This window comes from Balaenoptera ricei, chromosome 3 (genome assembly GCF_028023285.1).
Source record: "Balaenoptera ricei isolate mBalRic1 chromosome 3, mBalRic1.hap2, whole genome shotgun sequence".
NCBI classification, from domain to species: domain Eukaryota; kingdom Metazoa; phylum Chordata; class Mammalia; order Artiodactyla; family Balaenopteridae; genus Balaenoptera; species Balaenoptera ricei.
Window position 1 is genome coordinate 132,177,924 of NC_082641.1, and position 11,604 is coordinate 132,189,527.

An 11,604-nucleotide genomic window follows, 5' to 3' on the forward strand; every position below is an offset into this window, starting at 1 on the left:
AACACATTTTTCAATTTTCCTCTTGATAAAAATTTAGGTTGTTTCAATTCTTTTTTTTTTTTTTGCTGTAATGAACTTCAATTACAACCTTGTACCTTTCTCCTCCCAAACACATGCAAGTGTTTCCCTTGAGTGTATATCTAGTCTCCAGGCTACCACAGCAAATTACTACAAACTGGGTGGCTTAAAACAACAGATTTTTTCCTCTTACATTTTTGCAGGGCAGAAGCCCCATATCAAGGTGTCAGTCACTTCCTCCAGAAGCTGTAGGGGAGATTTCATTTCTTGCCTGTTCCATCTTCTGTTGACTGTTGGCACTCGGCCTGGGGTTGCGTACTCCAATCTCTGCCTCTGTCTTTACGTGGCCATCTCCTCTGTGTCTCTCCTCTTCTGTTTGTGCCTCCTCTTCTTCTTCTTTTTTTGTTTTTGAGAATTTTAAAAATTTTAATACAGTTCAAGTCAGTGTGCGTGATTCATTTCAGCTCCTTCACTGCCAAACCTGGGGGCAGGGATTGCTTCAGCTTCTCTGCCTTCTCTTTGTCTGTGATGACCAAGGTGTAAAGGTATCTGCTGCATCAAACTTTAAACATCATATTATCCTTATTTTTCTTTATCTTGACCGACTTGGCGTCCTTTCGCCCGGCTGTGAGCAGAAAACCCTTGACTTCCTCAATTTTGTGAGGCATGGCAACGAGGCGTGGAGAGCGTGGCTGGAACCTTCCATCCAGGCCCGGGGTCCCCAGATATCACCCAGTCGTGGATTACCACGGATTACCTCCCACTCCCCACATAGGGCCCAAGAGACCTGTGCCTTGTCTTCTTATAAGGACACTTGTCATTGGATTTTGGATCCATCTAGATAATCCAAGATCTCATTTTGAGATCCTTAACTTCACATGCAAAGATCCTTTTCCCAAATAAAGTCACATTCACAGATTGCAGGTAGACAAGTCTTTTGGGGGCCATCATTCCCAACCTCAGCACTGCTGAAATTTTGAACCAGATCATTCTTTGGGCATAAGGATAATCTGTGCTTTGTAGGAAGTTTAACAGTATCTCTAGCCTCTGTGGACTATATTGCAGTAGTATCCCCTCCCTCCTCCCTTGCCTTTGCAACCCCAGATGTGACAACTAAAAATGTCTCCAGACATTGCCAAATACCCCCTGGATAGGTGAACTACTCCTCTCCTTGTTGAGAAACACAGATTTAGGGGAAAGTTGCTGACTTATAGGATATGAGCTTTTAAAAACTTTATTAGATATTGTCAGTAGTTGTCCAAAGTCGTTGTACCAATTTAAACTCTTAGCAGCAGTATGTGACAGTTCCCATAGCTCTGCAACATTACTTGTACTTGGTAGTGTCAGACTTTTTTTTTCTGTCAATTTGGTGCTATCTCATTGTTGTTTTAATTTACATCTTCCTAATTTCCAGTGTGGCTGAGCATCTTTTTATTCATCTATTTTCCATTTGGGTTTCTTGGTCAATGAATTGCTTCTTCATACTTTGTCCATTTTTTTTTCTGTTTTCATTTTCTTTTTGAGTTAAAGGAGCTCTTTATATATTCAGGAGACTAGTCCTTTTTCAGTTATGTCCAATGCTAATGGTTTCTCATTTGTACATTATCTTTTGTTTATAGTATCTTTTTTTTGGTGACAAACTTCTAGATTATAGCATTATCAATTTATCAATTCTTTTTTATGGTTTGCACTCTTAGGGTCTCTTAATGTCTCTTTGAAGTGTAAGGAGGCAGTCATGCTGCTTGAGGAAGACTGTAAAGACTAATCATATCCGAAAGAATTTAGTACTGTGGGAGGTGTCATCACATGTTGGAAAGACACAGAACAGTGTGCAGACTGCAGTCCCAGAATGCCCTAGCCGCAACTCCAAAACTGTGTTTTGGAGAAATAACTCACCTGCTTTATCTTTCCAAGTGCTTGTCTAAAGGGGAAGGAGATTTGAGTCTCTGCATGACCCTAGTGTATTTAAAAATTTTACACACTTGTGAGTTCTCTAAGAGATGCAACTTACATCTCAGCTGTAGGAATCATCTTAACAGTCTTCTAGACTATTGGTAAAATTACCTGGACTGTAACAAAGGAAAACACACAAAATGGGAAACATATACAGATTATACAAATGAATGATGAAATGTCAGCTTAAAGTGCACACTTTCTCTTTTACTTTCATGTATCTTGAGACAAAGGCTGAGAGTGAACGCAATTGATACCTTTTGTGATATCAAAAATATGTCAGATATAATGCACGTACATACTTTTTAGCACAATATTTAAATTGTATTTTTTTCCCTTATAGTTAATTCTTTTAATCGCCAGTCCATGTTAACCTAGTGATAACCACTTGGGGGTGCTTCTGAAGAGTCTATATACCCTATCTTCAGGGACACTTCACTAAACTTGATTTCCATTTAATCGATACTGTGATTTTTCTTTTCAGCTAGATCTTGCCATGCATGATGTTGTCTTTGACCAACTTAGGAATCACCCCAGATCCTCACAAATATTACAAATACCTGAAAATGAATCTTGGACTTCTTTCACAGTTAAAAATCTTTCTTGTTTGGTAAATTCAGTTTAATATTTTCACTTACTACTCACAAAAGTTTCATTTTGTAGCCACCCCCGCAAGAAAAAAAAAAAAAGGCTTTCACTCATCTTAGTCATAACTATACTCATTATAGGTTTACTTTATATTCATTATAATATTATTTTAAGCTAATAATACTGTAACTATTAAAATTCAATGGCCATTAAGTCATAGACTCTGAAACTATTAAACATTTAGCTTATGTACTGGTTAAAGTAGGGAACTTTCATTTGCACAATCGTGGGTGTGAACCGAGAGCCTCAGTTTTCTGATCGTCAGCAGTGACATATGCCAATTTCTCTCTAGTTAGTTAGGGAGTTTGGCTTCATATCACATTAAACAGAGGTGACACTTCTGGCCTACTGTGTGACAGATGAACTTTCTGGAGATCATGGCACCTAATAGATCATTTAATGTGAGCAGTTCTGACACATGACCAAACTCCTTAAGCATCAGAGAAACTTCATGCAAGTCAATGCCCTGTTGAAGTCTGCTGTCATTTCCAGTGAGTGTCCACAACTGCCATTGGCAGCTTTGAGAATTGTTGCCAGTGATACTGAGGACAGAGGGTCAAGCCACTTTGCTGTAGAGTGGTCCAAATGTATCTCAGGGGAAGACAATGATACCTAAGAGGAGAAATCAAGGGATGCCAAAAGAGCATTTTTCTTTCCTCTTGATCTTACAGTACAGTTGTTAAACTTGTGCTCATACAATTGGCAATTCTAACTAGCAAATAAAATAAAATAAAATAGGATAGCTTACTGGTATTTGAAAAAAAGTACATTCAGTAAAACATTATTGAGTGAACGAACAGCAAGATGACTAGCAAATCATGGGTATGACTATGTACAGTAATAGTCATCTTACTCATTGATTGTCATTTATTTAAATTTTTATGTTATATTGGACTATAGTTGATTAGCAGTGTTGTATTAGTTTCAGGTGTACAGCAGAGTGGTTCAGGTGTACATATACATATATCTATTTTTCTTCAAATTCTTTTCCCATTTAGGTTATTACAGAATAACGGGAGGGCAGAATCAAGATGGCATACTAGGAGGACGTGGAATTCACGTCTCCTCACAACTAGGGCACCTACCAGCCACCGGTGGGGGACCACTGACACCTAAGGGGATGGGAGGAACACCCAGCGACTGGGAAGGACGTGGGGTGTGGGGGGAGTGAAGGGGGAGGAGAAGTGGAGGTGGGATGGGACCTGCACCCCTAAGGCATGGCTGGGGGAAGGGAGGAGTTCCTACACCCAGCAGGACTCAGCCATGGTTAGGGGTCCAGCGCCACAGGGGAGACTCTGGGGGAGATGGTGGGGGAAGGGTGCGAAGGAATGGAAGGGAATGTGGCCAGTACTTTCCCTGTCCACTTAGGCACCGGGGAGCCTGCTGGGCTCCCAGGCCTAATCCTCTGCCCTCAGAGCCTCCCTCCTGCTGTGCAGAACCCAAGCCCCACCCCTAAACCCCCACGCAGGGCCCCACCTCTACACTAGGAGACCCCCTCCAATGTGCTGTGCCTAAACCCCACCCACACACCCTCACTCAGGGCCCTACCTCCAAACTCCAGAACTCCACACTCCAGAGGCCCTCCTTCCGACGTGCTGCCTCTCCCTTTCCCTGCAGGTCCTAAGCAGAGGCCCCAGCCCACGCTTGAATGTTGCCCCGCCTAGGCCCTGCCCCCAGGGCCTTTTCCACCTATGTGGGTCCTGAGCCTAGGCCCCAACCTGCCTAAGTCCAGCCCCACCCTAAACCCCGCCACTGCCTAAGTTCCACCCTGGCCTAAACTCCAACCCCATAGCCAAGGCTTTCTTTCTTTTCTTTTTTCCTCCTTTAGACTGGGGTTCCATTTTACCTTGTTGATTCATTGTTGTTGATTCTTTTCTATTTTAATTTTTCCCAATAAATCTTTTATTTCTCTAATTTTATTTTATTCTTTATACTTTGCTATTGTTCTCTCCTTTTGGCTTATCACCCCCCACCCCACTTTTTTTTTTTCTGTTGTGGTTTTATTTTACCTTATTGCAGTTGTTTTAATTATACTTTTATTTTTCCTAATATATTTTTTATCTTTCTAATTTTATTTTGTTTTTTATTATTTGATATTGTACAGCGCCTTGTTTTCTTTCTTTCTTTCTTTTATTTTTATTTATTTATTTTTTTTACCACACCACGAAGCTTGCGGGATCTTGGTTCCCAGGCCAGAGGTCAGGCCCAGCTCCTGTGGTAGGAGCTCTGAATCCAAACCACTGGACTAACAGAGAACCTCAGACCCCAGGGAATATCAATCAGAGTGAGGCCTCCCAGAGGTCTTCATCTCAGCACCAAGACCTGGCTCTTTCCAACTGCCTGAAAACTCCAGTGCTGGACGTCTCAGACCAAATAACCAGTAAGAGGAATACAGCACCATCCATCAAAAAAAAAAAAAGAAAAAAAAAAGAAACGACAAAAAATATGTTACAGACAAAGGAGCAAGGTAAAAACCTACAAGACCAAATAAATGAAGATGAAATAGGCAACCTACCTGAAAAAGAATTCAGAGTAATGATAGTAAAGATGATCCAAAAGCTTGGAAACAAAATGGAGAAAATACAAGAAACATTTAACACGAATCTAGAAGAACTAAAGAGCAAACAAACAGTGATGAACAACATAATTACTGAAATTAAAAATACTCTCGAAGGAATCAATAGCAGAAAAACTGAGGCAGAAGAATGGATAAGTGAACTGGAAGATAAAATGGTGGAAATAACTGCCAGCAAGCAGAATAAAGAAAAAAGAATGAAAAGAATTAAAGACAGTCTCAGAGACCTCTGGGACAACATTAAACTCACCAACATTCAAATTATAGTGGTCCTAGAAGAAGTAGAGAAAAAGAAAGGGTCTGAGAAAATATTTGAAGAGATTATAGTCGAAAACTTCCCTAACATGGGAAAGGAAATAGTCAAGCCCAAGAAGCACAGAGAGTACCACACAGGATAACCCCAAAGAGAAACATGCCAAGACACATATTAGTCAAACTGTCAAAAATTAAATACAAAGAAAAAATATTAAAAGTAGCAAGGGAAAAACAACAAATAACATACAAGAGAATCCCCAAAAGGTTAAGACCTGATTTTTCAGCAGAAAATCTGCAAGCCAGAAGGGAGTGGCAGGACATATTTAAGGTGATGAAAGGGAAAAACCTACAACCAAGATTACTCTACCCAGCAAGGATCTCATTCAGGTTCGATGGACAAATTAAAACCTTTACAGATAAACAAAAGTTAAGAGAATTCAGCACCACCAAATCAGCTTTACAATAAATGCTAAAGGAACTTCTCTAGGCAGGAAACACAAAAGAAGGAAAAGACCTACAAAAACAAACCCAAAACAATTAAGAAAATGGTAATAGGAGCATACATCACAATAATTACCTTAAATGTAAATGGATTAAATGCTCCCACCAAAAGACATAGACTGGCTGAATGGTTACAAAAACAAGACCTGTACATATGCTATCTACAAGAGACCCACTTCAGACCTAGGGACACATACAGACTGAAAGTGAGGGAATGGTAAAAGATATTCCATGCAAATGGAAATCAAAAGAAAGCTGGAGTAGCAATTCTCATATCAGAAAAAATAGACTTTAAAATAAAGACTATTACAAGAGACAAAGAAGGACACTGCATAATGGTCAAGGGATCAATCCAAGAAGAAGATATAACAATTGTAGATATTTATGCACCCAAAATAGGAGCACCTCAGTACATATGGCAAATGCTAACAGCCATAAAAGGGGAAATTGACAGTAACACAATCATAGTAGGGGACTTTAACACCCCACTTTCACCAATGGACAGATCAACCAAAATGAAAATAAATAAGGAAACATAAGCTTCAAATGATACATTAAACAAGATGGACTTAATTGATATTTATAGGACATTCCATCCAAAAACAACAGAATACATTTTCTTCTCAAGTGCTCACGGAACATTCTCCAGGATAGATCATATCTTGGGTCACAAATCAAGCCTTGGTAAATTTAAGAAAATTGAAATCATATCAAGTATCTTTTGTGACCATAACGCTGTGAGACTAGATATCTATTACAGGAAAAAACTGTAAAAACTACAAGCACATGGAGGCTAAACAATATGTTACTACATAACCAAGAGATCACTGAAGAAATCAAAGAGGAAATCAAAAAATACTTACAAACAAATGACAAGGAAAACACGATGACCCAAAACCTATGGGGTGCAGCAAAAGCAGTTCTAAGAGGGAAGTTTATAGCAATACAATCCTGCCTCAGGAAACAAGAAAAATCTCAAATAAACAACCTAACTTTACATCTAAAGCAATCAGAGAAAGGAGAACAAAATAACCCCAAAGATAGCAGAAGGAAAGAAATCATAAAGATCAGATCAGAAATAAATGAAAAAGAAATGAAGGAGACAATAGCAAAGATCAATAAAACTAAAAGCTGGTTCTTTGAGAAGATAAACAAAATTGATAAACCATTAGCCAAACTCATCAAGAGAAAAAGGGAGAAGACTCAAGTCAATAGAATTAGAAATGAAAAAGGAGAAGTAACCACTGACACTGCAGAAATACAAACGACTGGAATAAAGACACAGATGTAGAGAGTGCACTTGAGGACACGGGGAGGGGGAAGGGTAAGCTGGGATGAAGTGAGAGAGTAACATTGACATATATACAGTTCCAAATGTAAAATAGATAGCTAGTGGGAAGCAGCTGCATAGCACAGGGAGATCAGCTCGATGCTTTGCTACCACCTAGAAGGGTGGGATAAGGAGGGTGGGATGGAGATGCAAGAGACAGGGGATATGGGGATCTATGTATACATATAGCTGATTCACCTTGTTATGCAGAAGAATCTAACACAACATTGTAAAGGAATTATTCTCCAATAAAGATGTTTAAAAAAAGAATATTGAGCAGAATTCCCTGTGCTGTATAGTAGGTCCTTGTTGTTTATCTATTTTAAACACGTAGTGTATACATGTCAATCCCAAACTCCCAATCTATCTCTCCCCTGCACCTTTCCCCTTTGGTAACCATAAGTTTTTTTTTCTAAGTCTGTGAGTCTGTTTCTGTTTTGTAAGTAAGTTCATTTGTATCATTTTTTAAAAAAATTCCGCATACAATTGTCATTTATTTACCCATTTAACAAACAGTTATTGAGTGCTGACATTGTGCCTAAACCTGAGCTAGGCACTAGGGATTCAGTGGTGAGCACAGATACTGTCCTGCTTTCATTGGACAGACAATCAAATGGGGAAGAGAACTATTAATTAAATAATCTCACAGAGAAATTTAAAACTGCAACTATTTTTTTTTATCATTGTTAGTTTTTTAAGATTTTTTTTTGATGTGGACCAACTTTAAAGTCTTTACTGAATTTGTTACCATACTGCTTCTGTTTTGTGGGGTTTTTTTGTTGTGTTTTGTTTTGTTTTGGCTGCGAGGCATGTGGGATCTTAGCTCCCTGATCAGGGATCGAACCCGCACCTGCTGCATTGGAAGGCAAAGTCTTAACCACTGGATCACCAGGGAAGTCCCCCAAACTGCAATTATGCTGAGTGGTACTAAAGAGAGAGGCATGGTGCTTTAAGGATTGAGCAAGGGACGTCAGGGTAGGCTGCCCTGAGAAGGTGTGATAGTTAAGTTTTTTTTTTTTTTTTTTTTTTTTTTTTTTTAAGAAGTTTGTTTTTTTTTTTTTTTTTTTTAAAGCACTTTTCTTTTTTTTTTTTATAGCTACTTTATTTATTTATTTTATTTTTTATTTTTGGCTGTGTTGGGTCTTCGGTTCATGCGAGGGCTTTCTCTAGTTGAGGCAAGTGGGGGCCACTCTTCATCGCGGTGCAGGGACCGCTCTTCATCGCGGTGCGCGGGCCTTTCACTATCGCGGCCCCTCCCGTCGCGGGGCACAGGCTCCAGACGCGCAGGCTCAGTAGTTGTGGCTCACGGGCCCAGCTGCTCCGTGGCATGTGGGATCTTCCCAGACCAGGGCTCGAACCCGTGTCCCCTGCATTAGCAGGCAGATTCTCAACCACTGCGCCACCAGGGAAGCCCGATAGTTAAGTTTTGAGTCAAATACAGCAAGAGAGAAATGGAAGAGACATTCCTGGAAGAGAGCAGTGTGTGCCAAGGTCCTGTGAGGTGCGAGAGGTGGGTACCTCTCATTGTGGGAGAAAAGCAGTGTGTTCTGTTACCCTACGAAGCTGGAGAGAGATATAGGGCTAGGCTTGGAAGAGCCTTCTGTGCCATATTCAAGTGATTTGATTTTACACCTAGAAAAACAGGAAGCCATTACAGAATTTGAGCAGAGGATGACTTGATCAGATTTGAGTTCCAAAAAGATTATTCTGCCATATGAGGAATGGGGGTTGGAAGGGGTCAAAGCTAGCTAACTAGTAAGGGTAGACTAGTTAGGATGGTCTTCCAATAGTTCTGATGAGCTAAAGGTCTCTTGAATGACAGTAGATGGGGAGAGGGATGGAGATGGTAAGACGTAGATGAATTCATGTGATAATTAGAAAATAAAAGGACTTGGTACTAGATTGAAAATGGAGGTAAAGAAGAAGGAAATGTTAAGGATGACCAACACCCAAGTTTCTAGTAACTGAATGGCTGATGATGCCATTCACTGAACCTGGAAACACTGGCAAAGGACCATATTCAGGGAGGAAGGTTATGAGTTTGTTTTGGGTCTGGAGTTTTCTCTTGAACGCTTGAATATTTGGATCTAGCATTGAGAAGAGAAGTCTAGGTTATAGATACAAAATATGAAATTGGGAGTCATCTGTGCACAAATGGGTGATAATTGAAAGTAAATTACTGTGGTAGACAGAATAACGGCCTCTCCAAGATGTCCATGTCATAATTTCCAGAGCCTGTGAATGTGTTATCTTACATGGCAAAGGGAAATTAAGATAGCGTATGGAATTAAGGTTGTTATTCAGCTGACTGTGCAATAGAGATTATCCTGGATTATCTAGGTGGACCCAATGTAATCTCAAGGGTCCTTAAATGTGGAAGACAGCAGTAGAAGAGTCAGTTTCAGAGGGACGTGATGTGAGAAAGCCTTGTCCTGTCATTGCTGGCTTTTTTTGGTTTTGTTTTGTGGTTTGTTAATGACATTTTATTTTTAAATTATCATTTGTTATATTTACCAGTTTGCCAAACTACCTTATCTATTTATTTATTTTTGGCATTTTATTTATTTATTTATTTTAACATCTTTATTGGAGTATAATTGCTTTACAATGGTGTGTTAGTTTCTGCTTTATAACAAAGTGAATCAGCTTATAATGGAAGGAGCCTCTCATCAAGGAATAGGGGCAGCTCTAGAAGCTGGAAAAGACCAGAAAATAGATTTTCCCCTAGAGTCTTCAGAAAGGAACATAGCCCTGATTAGACTTGGATTTTAGTACAGTGAGACCCATTTTGGAATTCTGATCTCCAGAACTGTAAGATGATAAAACTGTGCTGTTTTAAGCCACCAAGTTTGGGGTAACTACGGCAGCGATAGGAAACTAATCCAGTTACCTTGAGAAAAGTTAAAGAGAGAGGGTCTAACACTGAGTCATGGAACTCTATTACATAATGGTGATATAAAGAAGAGAAACTTACTAATGAGACAGGGAAGAAAGAGAAGAGGAAAACCAGGAGAATTTAGGGTTCTGGAAGCAAGAGGAGAGAATCTTTCATAAAGAGGTCAAGCAGGATGAGAAATGTATGCTGGATTTGGTGGTAGGAGCTCATGGATGACTATGGTGACAACTGTTTTGTTGGAATGAAGGGAGCTGGGTCCAGTGTGGGGTTGGATGTGGTATTAGTGCGAGGTGAAGAGGCAAAGATAAAGACTATGGGCAATGCTTCTAAGAAGTTTACTTGTACAGTGGAAGGAAAAGTTATAGAAATGTTACCTTGGAATAATAATAATATTCCTGAACCTTGGCGTTGTTGACATTTTGGATCAGGTAATTCTTTGTCGTGGGGGACTATCTTGTGTATTATGGAATGTTTAGCCATTTCTCTGGTCTCTGACCACTAGATGCCAGTTGTAGTCTCTTCCCTCAGTTGTGACAACTAAAGTTGTCTGTAGCCATTGTTAAATGTCCCCTAGGGATGAGTGACAAAATGCCCCTAATTGAGAACCACTGTTTTGTACAGTAAATAAAGAATCCCCTGAGTTTGCTTTGGTCCAAGTACATCAGACTTATTTTTTTCTGAAGGGTAAAAGGGCATCAAATGAGTGCAACATTATTTGATGGGCTCCTTCAAAGCTCATGCTCTAGATACACTTGATTTTTAGGTACCTACTCTGAGTTGATAGAAATTGACTTTGTATAAATGGTATTATTGTGCATGCTCTCATATAAGAATCTGAAAAGATTAGCCTAGGATGGACTCCAGTTATATTCAAAGTTTGTTCTAATTCTGTCTTTGCCATTTAATCTAGATTGGTGACCAGACGATAATGGAACAGCATGGTTCCAAGAAACTGCCCTTACCCCAGTATCATCTGCCTATAAGGATTCTAATAGCATTAGCTGAAATCTCAAAGCAGGTGCTCATCAAATCATGCTGATATCTTTCACACTTTAAAAAAAAAAAAGACAAAGTGTCTGCATTCTAACGTGTTTGATGTGGCTTTTCAGAAATTTAATGGGAAATGCAGTCCAAACCTTGTTTCTGAGCTTTGAAGAAAAGGATTGCTTTTTTAGATTGGATGCATATGTTGAGTCTCAGACGTATGAAGACTCTATTTTTCTTGCCACCATTCACAAGATCCTTCCTGTTGGATTGGCTCTTTGGGTGTGCCAAATGTCCCCCACCTATGTATTCATCCCTTCTTCCTCCCTAACTCCTGGCAATGCTTGATCTTTTTACTATTTCCATAGATTTGCCTTTTCAGAATGTCATGTAGTTGGGATCATACAGTATGTAGTCTTTACAGATTGTCTTCTTTCACTTCGT

General features: G+C 39.5%; 1 pseudogene; it reads right to left on the reverse strand.

Moving 5' to 3' along the window:
* Nucleotides 1–443: 443 nt before the first annotated feature.
* Nucleotides 444–686, reverse strand: LOC132363882 (large ribosomal subunit protein eL38-like; annotated as a pseudogene).
* Nucleotides 687–11,604: the final 10,918 nt, after the last annotated feature.